This window comes from Lacerta agilis, chromosome 6 (assembly GCF_009819535.1).
Source record: "Lacerta agilis isolate rLacAgi1 chromosome 6, rLacAgi1.pri, whole genome shotgun sequence".
Taxonomy (NCBI): domain Eukaryota; kingdom Metazoa; phylum Chordata; class Lepidosauria; order Squamata; family Lacertidae; genus Lacerta; species Lacerta agilis.
Window position 1 is genome coordinate 48,246,326 of NC_046317.1, and position 17,049 is coordinate 48,263,374.

At 43.6% G+C, this 17,049-nt stretch overlaps 1 protein-coding gene across 2 annotated transcripts in view; it reads left to right on the forward strand.

The window, feature by feature from the left end:
• Positions 1-17,049, forward strand: part of SORT1 (sortilin 1) — a 52,947-nt gene that overhangs the window by 566 nt on the left and 35,332 nt on the right. The gene's annotated exons all lie outside the window — the stretch shown is intronic.

Sequence of the window (17,049 nt, forward strand, 5' to 3'; positions counted from 1 at the left end):
ACGTTGCTCAAAAGGAGGGTTGAACCCAGCCACCTTTCTCTGAGGAAACAGGCAGCATTAAGAAGCTTGAGTGTGTCTGTGTTGGGAGTGGTGTGATGCAGGTCATATGTGGAAAGGAAGGGAGAGAGAGAGAGCCACACCTGTAGAAGTGAGAGTGTAGGGACTGCTTTGAGGCTTTAAAATGTGGAAGATGCTGGTCACTGGCCGCCTCTGCCTCATTTGGTTTGGTCCAGAGAGCATTTCCCCCCACATTTGTGGGACCTTCATAGCTGAGAATCATTGACATTCACAGACTAAAGGCTAGTTTACAACACTGCACACAGCCACTGCGTTTTGTGTTAAAAGCTGATGTATGCTGTGTTCAGTATACGGGGCTGACATTCATGTGACCAGCTGCAGTTGTATAGCAGGAAGTTTCTAGAGTTTGACACCAACCCATTTCCCCAAAGCTTGCTGCTATACACGTGAACAAGCCCTAAATTGGTGTGTTTAGATGGTGGAACTTTTTCTGAAGGGGTTCAACTTCAGTTGGCTCTGCAGCAAATATTCATTGGCCGCCCTGCAAAAATCTGCCTCTGTTAGTTTTGTAGTCTGTTGCTCAAGGATTCCCTTCAGAATAAACAAGTTCTCCTTGATAGTCTGCATTTAGTGACTACATAAATCAGGGCATACTAGTGCATAAACAGTTCACCTGAATCTACCAGGTATGGATTTGGCATACAATTTAACCAGTATTTACTGTGCTAATTGAAAAGCTGCTGAAAGTGGATTTAAGGTTGACATGGTAAAATCCCTTTGAATTGTTAGTTGAGCTTATGCTGAAACACTCTTACAACTGCTTCACTGAGTGATGAGTATTGCATAACTCTCATTGTAGCAATTGGCTTGTGAATTGCCCCTGACTTGGAGGAAGAATGATGTAGGAGATGGATGTTAACCAAATATTATGGCTTTGTTACCTGACTCCTACGTATGAGTAATATGCCTGGGGCTCAAAACAAAATAAAAAAATAAAAAAATCCTTCCAGTAGCACCTTAGAGACCAACTAAGTTTGTTCTTGGTATGAGCTTTAGTGTGCATGCACACTTCTTCAGATACACTGAAATAGAAGTCACCAGACCCTTATATATAGTGAGAGAGTGAGGAGGGGTATTACTCAGAAGGGTGGTGGGAATGGGTGATTCACTGATGGGTGTGGAAAACCTGCTGATGATTGTTAACGACTGCAGTTAGTTCTAAAGGAAAAAGCAAGGGGTGAGATGGCTAAAGATAGCTTTGTCATGTATAATGAGATAAGAATCCAGTGTCTTTGTTCAGACCAGGTCTCTCCGTGGTTTTGAGTTTGGTAATGAGTTGCAATTTAGCAACTTCTCTTTCCAGTCTATTTCTGAAATTCCTTTGTATTAAGACAGCTACTTTGAGATCTTGTATAGAATATCCTGGGAGACTGAAGTGTTCTCCTACTGGTTTCTCTGTCTTGTGATTCCTGTTATCAGATTTATGTCCATTTATCCTTTGGCGTAGGGTTTGGCCTGTTTGTCCAATATAGAGAGCTGAAGGGCACTGTTGGCATTTGATTGCATACACAGTGTTAGAAGATGAGCAATTAAATAGTCCTGAGATGGTGTGTTTGATGTTGTTGGGACCAGTAATGGTGTTGTCCGGGTTTATGTGGCAGCAAAGTTGGCATCTGGGTTTATTGCAGGCTCTGGTACCAGTGTCCATGTTGAGTCCTGTTGTTGTATTATTGTGGGTGAGGAGTTGTTTAAGATTGGGTGGCTGTCTGTAGGCGATGAAAGGTCTTCCTTCCAGAGCTTGAGAAAGAGAACTGTCATTGTCTAGGAGAGGTTGTAGATCTCTGATGATGCGTTGTACTGTTTTAACTTGTGATTACTATGTGATTACTAGTGGTGTTCTGTTGTTTTCTTTTTTTGGGTCTGTCTTGCAGCAAGTTCTCTCTGGGTATCAGTCTGGCTCTGTTGATCTGTTGTTTAACTTCATCAGGCGGGTATTTTAGTTCGAAAAAGGTTTGCTGTAGATCTCTTAAGTGAGAGTCTCTGTCTGTAGAGTTGGAACAGATGCGGCTATAATGTAGGGCCTGGCTATATGCAATGGATTGTTTGGTATGTTTAGGATGGTAGCTAGAAGCATGTTTGTTGGTCAGTTGGTTTACGGTATAAGGTGGTGCCTATGTGTCCATCCTGTATTTTTATAGTAGTGTCCAGAAAATGTGTTTCTTGCATAGATTGGTTCATTGTTAGGTTGATGGTGGGGTGAAAGTTATTGAATTTCTGGTGGAAGGTGTCCAGGGTCTGTTGACCATGTGTCCAGATCATAAAAATATCGTAAATGTATCGCAGGTACAAGAGAGGTTTGAATGGGTAGGAGTTTAGGAAACGTTGTTCTAAATCTGCCATGAAGATGTTGGCATACTGTGGGGCCATGCGGGTGCCCATTGCTGTGCCTGTTACATCAACGTGCCCAGATTGGACTCTATAATATCTGAATGGAAAAGAAATGTGTGTTCCCTTTTCATGTGTCTCAAAAAGGGAGTATTACTGAACTGTAGTTTATTAATCCCTACCAGCCAGCTGCTCTCAGAGAAAGTTTATTGGTGGTGTGAGTGGCAAATAACTCAAACCAGTTTCCTCATTCCTTTAACCAATTATTTCTTACTACAACAACCTTAGAATCTTCAAGTTAACTTTACAGCCTTTTAGTTAAGAAAGAAAGAAGTTACTGATTATTCCTCCCCCTTGATTTCATTACTTTCTTAACTGTGCATCACCATTTATTTAAACTGAATTCTGAAAAAAACAAGTTTCTGCTTCCTTTCTCTTTACATTTTCTTCTGCTAGGTAGGTCTACTATTCCTTATATCTCTCAAGCTTGTAATTTTAGTGTTGCTTTGGAGTCTTAATTTCTCTCCCAGTACTCACTCAGCTGCTAAATTTCATGGTTTTTATATTGGTAATATTTATAACATTCACAATTATCTCTGTCTTGATGCAACCAATAATTTTGTGTTCACTCTTGTTACCTCTTTCTTTAATAAGTTGCAACACCATTTGCTTAGGCCTTTTCTCTCAAATCTTTCTTTTGACAAACTCACAATAATTTTATTGTTGTTGTGACCATGTTACTCATTTTATCTCCATCAATTTTGCTTTTTCTCTCTACTGCCATGTTTTTTTCAATTCTCTCTTGACCTCTGTTAAACCAAAATTATATGCTGTTAAACCAAAAGTATATCCTCCCAATTCCATGCATTCTCATTTGCTGCTCCCTACCATTAGAACATTTTTTTTGCAACTGGATGTTTGCCTAGCTCATTTTGTTGGTGTGTTTAAAAACAAAATAAGTTGAGTATTTGCTGTGCCATTTAACTAATCACGCACATCTTTCTTTCCTCTCCATTCCCCTTGCCTTTCTTAAATGGTAAGCCTCCTGTTGTATAAACACTAAGTGATAAATAGTAGCACAATAGTAGATGACATGCCTTATTATAGCCTCCTGTTTTTGTGCCCCATAATGTGTTTTGGAGCCAATAAATTCATTGCTTTAACAGGGTTCTCAAAGGGGGTGGGATAAACTTTTTAAAAATGTGTTGACCATTTTTGCAGGAAGCTGCAGTTTGTTACCAGGGGAGTCATGACACCTTTCAATGTATCATATGTATCAAGGCAATTCATAGGACATCAAGACCAGAGCTTTCCAAACTTTTCATATTGGTGACACACGTTTTAGACATGCATGCATCATTTTGCAACACACTAATTCATTTTTACTAGCGACCCGGCAGGCTCTCTGCTTCTGGGGGAGTGTTTGCATGACACACCTACACATTGCAGCTGATACACTAATGTGTCGTGACACACAGTTTGGAAAGCTCTGATCTAGACCAAGCCATGTGCTTGTTGCAGGAGATCCAGTGTGAGAGCATCCCTAACAGATGGCTCTCCAATTTCTGCTTGAAGACCTCCAGTGAGGGAGAGTTGGTTTCATTATTGAACTGCTCTTATTGTAAGGAAGTTTTTCCTAGGGTTGATCCCAAAAATTATCCTCCTGTAAATTAAACCAATTAGATTTAGTCCTGCCATCTGGGGAAGTAACAGATTCTTCCATGCCCTCTTCCATGTGACAGCCCTTCAGTGAGTTTGAAGGGTGCTGTCATGTCTTCTTCGTCTTCTCTTCTCTAAACTAAACATGTCTAGTTCCTTCAACTAGGGTTGCCATATTTCAAAAAGTAAAAACCAGGACACCCCAAAATTGTTGAGCTTGTTTTTAAGAAACCACCGAAATTGTGGTGTTTTTAGACAAACTTTTTTTAGACCAACACGAAAACTGTGATCCGGGACATTTCAAAAATTCCCCCCAGACATCATTTCCAACTTTGAAATCCCAGTAATGTCTGGGAAAATCTGGATGTAGGGGAGCCATGCTTCAACCTTAATTTACAGGACTTGTTTTCTTTATTCTGCTCACCGTCTTGGTTTCCCTGTTGTGAATCCATTTTAGTTTGTGTACATTCTTCCTGAGGGGTGTTGCCCACATTGGCAGACCTTGGGGTCTCAAATTTCAGCAGCACCCTGTGCAACACCAAAAATTGGTGCCCCCCCCGCCCCTCGCACTCCATTCTAAGTCATAGTTGCAGCTTCCCCTGTAGCGCCCCTGAGGCTCTGTGCTCAGTGTGACTGAATTGGTCGTGCTCCCATAAATCCGCCTCTGGTGCCCAGAACCATACATGGTGTTCAGAAGGAGGTCTGACCACCTCAGAATAAGGTGGAAGAGTACAACGTGCCAAACCCTCCCTCCCTTTCCACCCCACAATCTCCAGCAAACTTTTTTACTTCTCATGAAGCAAGTTTTAAGTCATTACATATGCCTTGAGTGTTCATCCCTCTTTCTTTAATTAACCTGCTTGGCTATAAACTGATGATTATGCTGATGATTGTGGTGAATTGTAATTCCTTCAGAGACTTTAATCTGGGTGGATCAGGAAGAACGCTCCAATCACAGAAAATAGGGAGAGTTTCATAAGCTCATCAGACAAGCAGGAGTTTTGTTGTAGTAATCTGCTGGGGGAGCTGGATAAGTTTTACCCGTCTTCTCATGTTCTGTTCCTGATCATAATGACAATGCACATTTCTTTCTCAGTGGATTTCTGATAGCTTAGCTTTTCAACTGAAATGTATTGCTCCTAAGAGGGGAAAGGGCCACATTTCCTTTCCCTGAGACCTAGATAACAGCTACTATGCTGTTTATATACTGTAGTTCTTGCATGAATGAACTAAAACTCTGGTAGAAGCAGTAAACTACTATATCACAGGGCAAATGTAATGATACCATGAAATAAAGATTAAGAGGATGCTGCTGGATTTGGTGAACCTGAAAATCTTATCTGCCCTGATCATTTCCTGTTAGCAATGTTTAAATCCCTGTTATAGTCTTCCCCACTCCAGCAGTTTATGCTGTATTTTCCCTCAACATTTGATACTGTTTGTAGAATGAAGATAAAAAATGTGCCATCCTTTATCAATTGAGAAGAAGAGTGCCCAACACCAATTGTTCTCTGCTTTTCTAATATAATTGGGTGTTCTCATTTTGCTACTCCACCCTGTATTCCCCCCCCCACCTACCACATAGGACAGTCTTGCTTATGGTTTGTTATATTGCCATATTTGCATCATAGCTGTCAACCCTCCCTGCTGTTCCCCACTGCTATATGCATAGCTGTCAACCCTCCCTGCTGTTTCCCAATGCTATAATAAGGGAATTTCCCACAAAAAGGGGAAAGGTTGACAGCTATGATTTGCATAGGTACATGTACAATTATCTTAACTCTTCGCAGGTCTGTCTAGTGTTAGTTTGTCAGCATGAGAATCCTATAAGCAGCAAGACACTGATTAATTGAGTAAATAAACAATTTAAACAACGCATAAAACCTAAAAGTACTGTTGATTATTTAAAGCATAGAAGAAAAGCTGATTATGCCAACTCAGCATCCATTTCCCAAGTGGAATGAGAGGAATGCCAATATATAGTTATTTTATAGCTTTTTATGGTTACTTGCATGTGTTTTTATTTATTTTGCATTCATCATCTGGGCTGTATCTGGAGGATGGGTGTTGTAGAGGTTTGGAGCTTTTAGAGTTAACAAGCTCAACCAGATTGTCCCACCCACAGGAGGAAGAGCGTCACCGGATGCTCTGTGTACTGTTGTACTTTGTAATGTGATACTTTCTGTTTTCTGTTGTCCGGAGAACGGAGAGAAGGGAGAAGCCACCAACATGGCTTGCGACTCTCCCGGAATGTAATGATTTATGCCTTGTAAAATAAAGCTTCTAGATTAGAAAGAAGCCGGACTCTGTTGTCTGTAATATGCTGGCATACACAACCCCGCTGCGTGAGAGAAGATAAGAGAAGATAACTCTGCTGAATAGCACAGGAGACGGCAGCAAGGAGAACGTACAGGAGAGGTACGTGCGCTGAAGGAAGTGTGCCGGGCTCCAAGGTGTACTAAGGTTGGTTTGAAGTGTTTCCAACAATCAAAAACACTTCAGGTTATGGATCCAAGCTTTTCCCGATTCTGGACTGATTCTGGAGCAGTTCCAAGGATCCAGAACGTGTGTGCCAAGCTGAGAAGTGCCTCCCTGGTTTGGACTGTGATGGAGCATCCAGGGAGTTTGCTTTGCCAGCAGGAGCATTCAGCAGTCTGCTGAATGGCTCAGAAGCCTAAAACCTGCTGCCAGAGGTTGGAAGGCAGCAGGGAAGCCCAGATCGAGGGCTGCAAAAGCAGTGTGCCCTCTCTGGTGAAACCCCCATCTGTGGAGCCGGGTGAGAAGCTACAGATTCGTAAGTACGCTACCCCTGGGCAAGATGGAGGGAGCCATAGCATTCCCAGCAAGGAGGAGGGAAGCTTTTGTTTGCAAGCACCTCCAGCCTCACAGCTTCAATGCAGAGGGCTGTTCCCTGAGAGCGTTGATGTTCTGGCCAACGCCTGTGAGGAGGAAGGTCTGGCCAGTGCTTGTGAAGCCTGGAAGAAGACCCTAGCCCAGTTTCACGGGGCTGAGGGACTGGCTGAAGTGGCTTTGGAAGGCTTGCCCCCAGCTCGGCTTATGGCTGTTGAGAAGCAACAGTGCCATGGAAAGCAGGAGGGGGGCCAGATCGCCGTGGGCTTTGCTGTTTCCAAGTCTGAAGCCAGTGTAAAAAGTTTTGACTGTGGAGCTGTGTTTTGTCACGTCGCCTGCACCTGGTCTTTTGTTGACGTGCATGGCTGAAGATAAGGGCAAGGCCGTTTCTCACAGCCATCAGGTCACGTGCCCAGCTGAGTGAGAAGGACGGAGCCAAGATAAGCCCTACTGTTGTGATGCAGTCACCGAGGCAACGCTGAGAGAGGCCAACCCTGGTGGGCTGCGTGTGATGGTTGCCGTCGTCGTCGTTCCTCCTGGTGGACTTGTGAGGAACTGCGAGTCTCCTATAGAGCAGTTTGGAGAACTGACTGTTGGAGGCAAGAAAAGGCTTGACTTTTTGCTAACAGTCAAGGGACAGATCCAAGGGACAGAACTGGCGTTTTCTGTGGCTGTTGACATAACTCTGTATTTGTTTATGTCAAACCTTCTGTCCAATGTTTTTGCTGTTTGCTTTGTGATTATCACCTGTTCTGATTGCAGGGGCCAGAAGATGCTTCTACGCGTGAAAGGCAGCCAGGACGGGCTGTTTGCTGTTAAGAAGTCTCAATCCAGAACAGGGGGAGGTGGCGCTGATGGAATGTTTGCTCAGCGCACCAGTGTGCCCGTGCACCACTTATGTTTGTGTCAGTGGTACCAAAGGCTGGCAAGTCGCCACTGGGACAGTGTGCTGAAGCAGCCTGAGTTCTCTGAAGGGTGCAAGTTAAGGGCATGTAACAGCTTTCTTGATTGCAGGGTTTGCAAGGTCGAGGAGTCGACATCCTGCTACCCCGCGTCTGAAAGGGAAACCACGCGTCCCTTTTCCCTGGTTCATGTGGCTGTTTCTGAAGGGAAGCCAGATGCTAGCCTGGGGGGAGCGTGTTGTTCTGAGTGTTTGGCTGATGCTTTCTCTCACCACATGTGGTCTGCGTTGCTCAAGGAGGCAACTGAGGCAGCACCACTGGTTGCAGTGGAACAGCAGGTTTCTACTGGAGTAGGCTGTTCCCAGGTCCTCAGTGAGAGGGGGAGTAAGCACAGTGTGACTAACCTGCTTTCTTCACAGGTATGTGGTCTTGCAGAGAGGCAGCAAAGGATGCTGCATGCTGCCACTGAAGACATGCTCTTGGATGCAGAGCTTCCACAAGGGTTCTGGGTGGAACTGGGTGGCAATGGTCCAGGTGGATCAGCCCCAAGAGGGGGTATTGCTGTGGCTTTGGCACCTGCTAGTGGCTCGGGCCGAGTTCCCGGCCATCACCAGGGTGCAGCGCAGCTAGGGGCAACTCCAAGGCAGCAGCCTGGGAGTGCACCCGCATCTCCTATGTCAAGGACTAGGAGGCAGGCCACGCATGGCGACTCTTTGTGTGGCAACTCTTCTCCAGGAGAGCCTGACGCAGGTCTCGTCCTGGTGCAAGAGGGGGGTTCTTTGGCAGTGAAGCAGGAGCCCAAAGGCGCGCCAACGTCATCCTTAGGTGGTTCAGTTAGGATGCACAGGCGCAGCAAGTCTGTAGGTGAGGTGCCTGACGTCAAGGACATGCAGGTGGAGTCCAGTGCAACTGGAGCAGAGGGAGAATCTGAAGTGGTATCACAGCAGTCTGCACGATCCACTGAAGGGATTCTGCCCGAGAGGTTCACGGCCACTAGCGTGAGTGCTTGTTTGGTTCAGTGTGAACCGGAAAGCCTTGTGAAGGTTCAATGGGTATCTCAAGGTGAGGCCCAGAAATGGCAGGATGCCATGGTAGAGCAGGTAAGCTCAATGAGGTCTTTGGGTGTGTGCACAACCACGACGCTGTCAGAAGGTCGTTGGGTGTGCAGACTCAAGACGGCAGCAACTGGCGAGTTGCAGTGCGAGGCTAGGTCAGTAGCCAGAGGTTTCACTCAGGAGGAGGGGGTCCATTGTTCCGAGGTACTGGACGCGCCCTCTCTCAGAAGCGAAACCACGCGCATGCTGTTAGCGGTCGCGACTCAAAGCAGCTTTGAGGCAAGCCACTTTGGTTTGGGTGCTTGTTTGGATTCCGACCTGGATGAGGAGAGGTACGAGGTACCTCCGCCAGGGTTCGAGGACAACGGGCCAAATCAGGTGTGGAGTTTGCACGAGGCAATCACTGGCTTGAAGGAGTCAGCCAGAGATTGGTCCTCAGGCGTGCAAGAAGCTTTGAGAAAGCTAGGTGTCAGCCAGAGTTGTGCTGATAGCTGCCTGTTTCTGGCAGGAGTAAGTCCAGAGCAGGAGCTAGTTCTGCAGTCCGGTGCGGACGTGCTTTACCTGGTGGAGACCAGGGGACAGGTGCAACGGTTCGCAGAGGAGCTTGGTCAGTCTTTCCAGCTCAGGAACCTAAGCCCTGTTGGTGTTTACCTAGGTGTGCAGGTAGACAGAGCTGAAGACGGTAGTGTCTTGTTCAATCAGACTGTTGAGATAGTGCAGTTGTTGAAGAAGTTCAGAGTGTCTGAATGTGCTAGTGTCAGAACACCCATGGAGACGTGTCTAGGTGAGGGCAGTCAGACCGGGGAACGCTCTGAGTTCGAGAGCCCCGAGGTGTTTAGGTCAGCTCCTGGGAGGCTGTTGTTTCCTTCACGGTTGAGCAAACCTGACATAGCAGTTGCTGTGGATCTGTTCAGCAAGGTGGCTGCAAATCCCAGCATGCATGCCTGGAATGGCATGGTGAGAGTGCTCCAGAGTTTGCAGGAGACTAAGGAGTTTTGCCTGGAGTGGTCAGCTACCGGTGAGCCCCAGCTCACGCGCTGGTGCGACGGCGGTTGGGCAAATTCCGAGGACAGGAAATCTGTGTCTGAAATGGTTGTACAGTGTGGAGGAGCTCTAGGCGGGCTGAAGTCCCGGTGCCAGAGCCTCATTGCTCGTTCTCGTGCAGAAGCCAGGTACAGTGCGTTGTCAGTGCTTTGCAGGGAACTGGAGTTCTATAGGTGTTTGGTCCAAGAGATCTGCGTTCAGAGATGCCTACCCGTGATGGTTTGGGAGGACGACCAACTCTGTTTGTTGGTGGCAGAGTCTGGACAAGTCAAGGCCAGACCCAAACACCTAGACGTTCTCTTTCGAGACGTGTGCGTTCAGACCGGCTTGGAGAAGCTGAAGTACTGTCCTGGTCAGGTGAACCAGAGGGTTGGGTTCACGAAGCCCCTGAGCTTCCAACGTCATGGGGAGTTCTGTGAGGGTTTGTGTGAGGTAAGCTGCAAGCTTACAACGCCCCTGTGTGCGGGACAAGAGGGGGTGTAGAGGTTTGGAGCTTTTAGAGTTAACAAGCTCAACCAGATTGTCCCACCCACAGGAGGAAGAGCGTCACCGGATGCTCTGTGTACTGTTGTACTTTGTAATGTGATACTTTCTGTTTTCTGTTGTCCGGAGAACGGAGAGAAGGGAGAAGCCACCAACATGGCTTGCGACTCTCCCGGAATGTAATGATTTATGCCTTGTAAAATAAAGCTTCTAGATTAGAAAGAAGCCGGACTCTGTTGTCTGTAATATGCTGGCATACACAACCCCGCTGCGTGAGAGAAGATAAGAGAAGATAACTCTGCTGAATAGCACAGGAGACGGCAGCAAGGAGAACGTACAGGAGAGGTACGTGCGCTGAAGGAAGTGTGCCGGGCTCCAAGGTGTACTAAGGTTGGTTTGAAGTGTTTCCAACAATCAAAAACACTTCAGGTGTTTTATAAATGTAATTAATTAATACAGAGCAAAACATTTGTAAGGTATTTGAAAACCATAATAATGTACATTATCAGAGCATTAAGGTCTAAAACAGCTGGTCTATGTATAATCCAAAATCGTAGAAATAATGTTCAGTTTTTCTCCAAGACACTTTCTATGAGACACTACTGTATAGGTTCTCATTCTATGCATTCACAGCTGATTTGAAATAGGAAGATTTCAAAACAAACAAAACTTCTGTTTCATACTTCTTGATGGCCAAGGCACCAATAAACCCTCACTCTTGATTTCTCTTTTTAATAGAATGGGGAAGACAGGGAAGTGGGAATGGCGCAAGCAGGTGTTTATTTGTGCTACATTAGATCTTGCCTGCTGAGAATGCATTCAAAATGCTTTCTTTACAATGAGCTGGCTGTTTGTTTCCTGAACCTGGCATATACACAGAAAGATCCCAGGATTTATTTGTTTAAATACACTTCTTGCCCTCTTGGGTACTTAGGTTTAGGATAGTTTACATTTTAAAAATGTTTCTCAGTTGATACAAATTCTCCTGAAACCTCATGGTGTAATTGGTGTAATGTGAAATTCAGTAGCCAATAGTAGTTTTCACCTACTTCTGTTCCTTTCAGCCACTCTACCCCAAGATTAAACCTCCATTCTCCAGCTCTGTCTTCCCAAGCTCCCATATCTCTTGTGCCAAAATGTAACAAACAGGAATGAATTGAGTGTTCAATGCTAACTTAATGTCTTCTGCCTTCAGTAGAACTTTGCAAGGTGGAGACCAGTATTTGTTACCTAATGTACATCAACTTGAAATTCTTGAGAAAGTTGATTAAAGCAATCTTTTTGAGAATCTTAGCTGAAGAAATAAGTTATTCACTTCTAGTCCACAAAGCTTTTTTCCTTTTTAGTGCAAAGCTTCTGTGGGGCTTGGTTCTATAATAAACAAGTCTCATAAGAATTTGGTGGCTCAGCACAAGAATAATGTGTCATTGTTTTCTTTTGGTGTCTGTTTTGTCATCACTGTCTGTGATAGAATATATGGTGCCTGTTAGAGACTAGAGAGCCATTCTTGGCTCTGATACTTCCCTTTTGGGCTTTTGCACATTTAAAAGGAGTGAATTGCAAAAGCTGACTTCGTCTTCTTCAGGCCTCTGGTCTGGCTCCAGTTTTGGATCAAGTGTATTTTTCATATCTCTGGGAACCTTCGCTCATACATGTGCATACAGTTGAAACTCTCATTACTATAAGAACTTTTAAGTACAGGAGAGATTCCATTATACTCCTCCTTTAGTGGCTTTAGAGCATTTATGTGGGGTTTTGGTTTTTTGAACCCCCCCCCAAAACCCTCTATTGATTGGGATCTGATTTAGTATTTTACGTCACTTACATTTATTCACCAAAATTCAAAAACAATCTTATGAACTGGATAAATGGCTTTTCCAGTAGCCAAATATATTTGAACTGAAATATTTGACTAGGGGAAACAATTAAAAAGTGCACTTAATGTGGCTTAAATGTTACGTTCCATAAATTCAACATTTAACTAGGAAATTACTTTTATTTGAAATACTTGTAAGGTAAGACAAAGCAATTCAATAACATACTTTTTACCTTGTTTAAATTTTGTTTTTCATAACAGTTTTTACTGCTTTCATTGTAACGTGCTATTATATTTATTTCCTTGGTATAAATGATCTAATTACATCTGTAAAAATCTATCTAGTTTGACTGGTACTGTATTATTTTATGAAGCAGTTGCATTTTTAAATAAAAAAATTCTATTGAAAAAATGTAGAAGTGGAAAATTTTGTACCCCACATCACTCATATGAAGCAGAGGGTTTTATATAGCGTAGTGTCTGCCCAAGAAGAGTGTTGAGTGTGCCAAATGCTGTTGTTCCTTCAAAGATATCCTTTCCCAGGTCAATGTTGTGATTATTCTTAAATCCTATATTTCTGCTTGGGTAAAAACACATGCCTCTTTCTCAATAAAACTTCCTAGGTACTGACCCCCCCCCCCCATTCCAGCATGTATACATGCACACACACACAAAAAGTCCTACTAAAGGTTAGGCCACTTTAATACCTAATCCTGCAAACCTTTGATGGCTGGCCTTATACAATAGTTCTTACAATGTTCTGCTTTCTGAAAGTTAACTTGAGAAAAGTTGCTTATCACATATATAGGATGTCCTGTGATGTTTAGAGCACATGTTTGGCGCAATAACTTAAGTCTAATTATCACTGATATAATCTAGAATGATCCTTCTGGCATGCTTGTTGCAAGCAGCTCATTTTATTTTGCAATATGGCATGATTATTTAAATATGACTACAAGTCTCTACTCCTAATAATAATTTCACTATGTTGTGAATGCTATATGTGAAGATTGCTTATAACCTCAGATGCTGACAGTGGGTGATATCCAACTATGATGTACTCAGAGGAGCCCCATTAAAATCAAGAGTTGGGGCTTATCCACACTTACCTTTTGCTCTGTTCTTTCCAGGAAGAGGTCTGTGCTTAAATGCTCTTATGTCCAAGCATTCCCCCTCCCCATGAGGTTTCCCTGCAAAAACCTGCAGGAATCAGTGCAGGAATCAATTCAGGTTTTCTGTGGATTAACATTTGCTCCAGTTGATCTTTAAAGAGCGAGTTTTCATGGGGAAACTTCTAGAGCAAAAAAGGGTGCTTGGACATAGAGCTTTAAATTGTGGACTGTGCCTGGAAAGAGCAGAGGGAAAGTAAGTGAGGATAAGCCCCTCGTTGGCTATCACCCAGTGTATTGTATGGGGACATACAAAAGAATCAGCTTTGGTCTGTGGTAGGGAGCCAATTCCTTCAATATAAAATGTTTCCATTGGCTATTTTGCTGTGTGTTAGTAAAGCCAACTACAATTTCCTTTTTTACATAAGTGTTTTTTCTGAATGATGTGAAGGATCCTTCAAGTGCATGTAACTAAACTACTGTTAAGTCTTGTTGACAATAGTGGAGAAGGAATCAAATTTTCATGCTCATTCTTTGCTGGATTGGGATGTAGACATAAAACGGCGGTTCTATAGAAATACACCATTTTGTTACACAGTACATAAAGGCCATAGTCTAACTTGAACAACTTACCTGTATTTTTATATCTTTGATTAGTCATACCATACTATGAAGCTGAAGTTGGTTTAATAACTGAACGGGAAAGTAGAGTATAAATTCTAGTCTAAGTTATACCAAAAGTTGTGCATTAATGTTTCCTAGTTGTGTGACTTCACAGTGAACTAACCTCATGTTGCCACTTTAGTTGCCATTTTCAGTCATGTTGGGTTGCTGTTGTGCCTCAACTTGACTTTCTCTATATTACCTGTGCTTCTGTTTTTTTTATAATCCAAAAAGATGGTGGTATCTGGTCAGCATGCTCTCCACATAATTTTCTGTGGCTTTTTGTGTTAAAGTGTATTCTTTTTGCGGGGAAGGTATGAGTTTTGTTCCATTGCCCAGTGGTACCCCGTGTTACACACACGATCTGTTCCGGATCGCACTATGTAACGCGGGCGTGCATAACTCGAACGCACGAAAAAAACCCGGAAGTTCGCAGGTTTTTGTGCTTCTGTGCACCCGTGAATCGCAACGCTCCATGGAGGACTTCCGGGTCTCGGATGTCTGTAACTCGAATGTGCACAACACGGAGCGTACACAACACGAGGTATGACTGTATTGTTGTAAACTTGAAAAGATCGAAAGCAAAATTGGGGTTGTAATGCATAACTAATGGTTCTTCCAATGGAGTGGAATGGAAAAAGATATTGACAAAAGCCTGTTGACATCACTTTTAATCTCTGAGAGCCCATGTATTATAGACAGGGTTTGCATGTCACAGTAAGTTGTACTGTGGCTTCTTGAAATCACATGGACTCCTGGAGAGGAGCTCACAGCGGCTTTGATTCTCCCTGCTCCTTTTTGCTGCAGCTCTGCACTTAGCTAAACTAGGGTTTTGTTTAGTCTTAGCATGTTGTTGGAACTCTCTAGATAATCATGAGCTCTCACCAAGATTTGTTCTTGGCTTACTGTTTCACGTGAAGCAGCCCATAACAAAGGAGCAGTAGTTGATCATCCTGCTTTTGCAGAGAGTCTCAACAAAATACTGCTTGGTTTTTGCTATTTGCCTAGTATCTTCACCAGATTCTGCAGAGAGAGGTATTCCACTTGCTTTTTTTTTTTTTTTTAATGAAGTGAGATGCAAAGCGCTTTTGGTGATTTGTGTAGACCTGCCCTGAAATACTCCCTGCTTCACCAGTGGCAAATGACATTTCACAAATACAGCTAGTAACACTTGCTGTATCATAGTATAAGTGAACATCTGGTGCAGAGGCAACTAATAAGAATTGAGTCCTAGTGTTGATGCTTCCAGTTTTGGGAAATACCTTCTTCAGTACAGAAAATGTTTTAGGACCTTGTAAGAACTACCTTGTTTATGGTCACTGATACAAAAGCTGCTTAGGACAGTGCTATGTGCCATGGCTCCTGTGAAAAGTGCCAGTATTTCATGCAGCAAATGTAACCAGGGTGAAAGCAATAGGTCCATAATGTACTCAGTGCAAGACATGCACGTTGTCAGTCACACATGTGCACATGCCTTGAAAGTCTGATTAGAACAGGCTTCCCAGGTGCATTTTGACCCCCATGCTTAACAGCACTGTCAGGTGCTGTCAGGTCACGTAACATTTGTGTTAATGCTGCTGGCAAAAGTGTTTGGTTTTAAAACTGCATTATGTAAGAGTATCTAAAAGGAAATAATACCCCCCTATCCAACGGGTTGCATATATATGCAGGGGCTTTCATTTTTTACTGTAAAATGGAATTGCACACATCGTACTACGGACATTACTCTTGTTCATAGAAGAGAATAAGAAAAGCATGTAGTTCATGCCATTTGTGCATTAATGCATTATACTCTAATGATTAGATCAACTTCCTTGTCCCATATTTGAAAAGCAAAACAATACATGGAAAACACAAGAAAATGAGAAGTAGTCCATATGGCAATGTGGCATATATCTAAGATACTTGGGAATGCTGTATGCTTAAATATGTAAAGCAACCTTGGTTTTCCTGGAAATCTTTTTGCAATCGTATCCAATCTAAACTTGGTTTCAAAACAATTGTAAGCCACGATGGCTTCACCTTTAATAAGATGGGCAGTGTCCATGGATTCTGGCTCAGTTTGTTGGACAGACCGGTTTTTCTGGGTTTGAACAAGTTTCTGGGAGTGCTGAACTTCCTTGTACCATTACCCAGCAATTAAATAGCTATCCAATGTGCTGTAGAAGAAACAGGGCAGCAGTGTATGTTACCAAACACTTGGAGAAACACATATTTGCCAAGGTCATTATGGTAATATTGGGGGGTTCTTTTTCTCTCCCCGCTCCACCCCCACGCTGGACTTACTTCTGACCCTGGACTTGGCTGTAGCACAGAAACCAAGAGGAAGCATTGGGTGGGGAAGGTTTAAGCATTTCCCTTGTTTCCATGTTAACATTACAAGGCAAATGCAGGGTTGGGGATTCCATTATTGCCTCTCAAGGTGAAGTTATGCTCACAGTTGACTAAATGAAAAGTTAGACTAGTTTTGTCTAAAATAATTTTATTTTCTTCTGCTGGTCTGGGGAAGAAACTATAGCTGAACATATCTTGGTCACTAAATATTTGCAGTAGAAGGAGAGAAGATGGTTCTTTGTGGTCTCTGTGGAGTCCCATGTATGGGTTCTGTGCTTATACCCAGCCAAAGTCTAGGACCTTCTAGAGCAGGGCTGGGAACTTGTGGCCATTCAGATGTTGTTGGACTGCAACTTGTTCCTGACCGTTGGTCAGGCTGGCTGGGGCTGATGGGAGTTGGAGTCCAACAACATCTGGAGGGCTACAGGTTCCTCATCCTTGCTCTAGGGCTAGATGATTAATATTTTTGGTGGGAGGCCTGCACTCTGGGCATATTCTCAGGGGGACCATGACCCTTGTCTTCCCCTTGCCTTCCCATTCAATTCCTCCTTGGTTGCCACAGCAGTTGCATCAGATAGAACTTTTTTCCCTAGGAGGGAAGTGAAAATCTAGATTCCTTTCTCTTTTCTTTCTTTTCTCTTGTTCAGTCTACAATGAGTTTCATTTAGTTTCTTTTGGTGATTCCCTGTGCTTGCTCATGTTTCCGTTAGTGTTGACAGGAGTCTTATGAT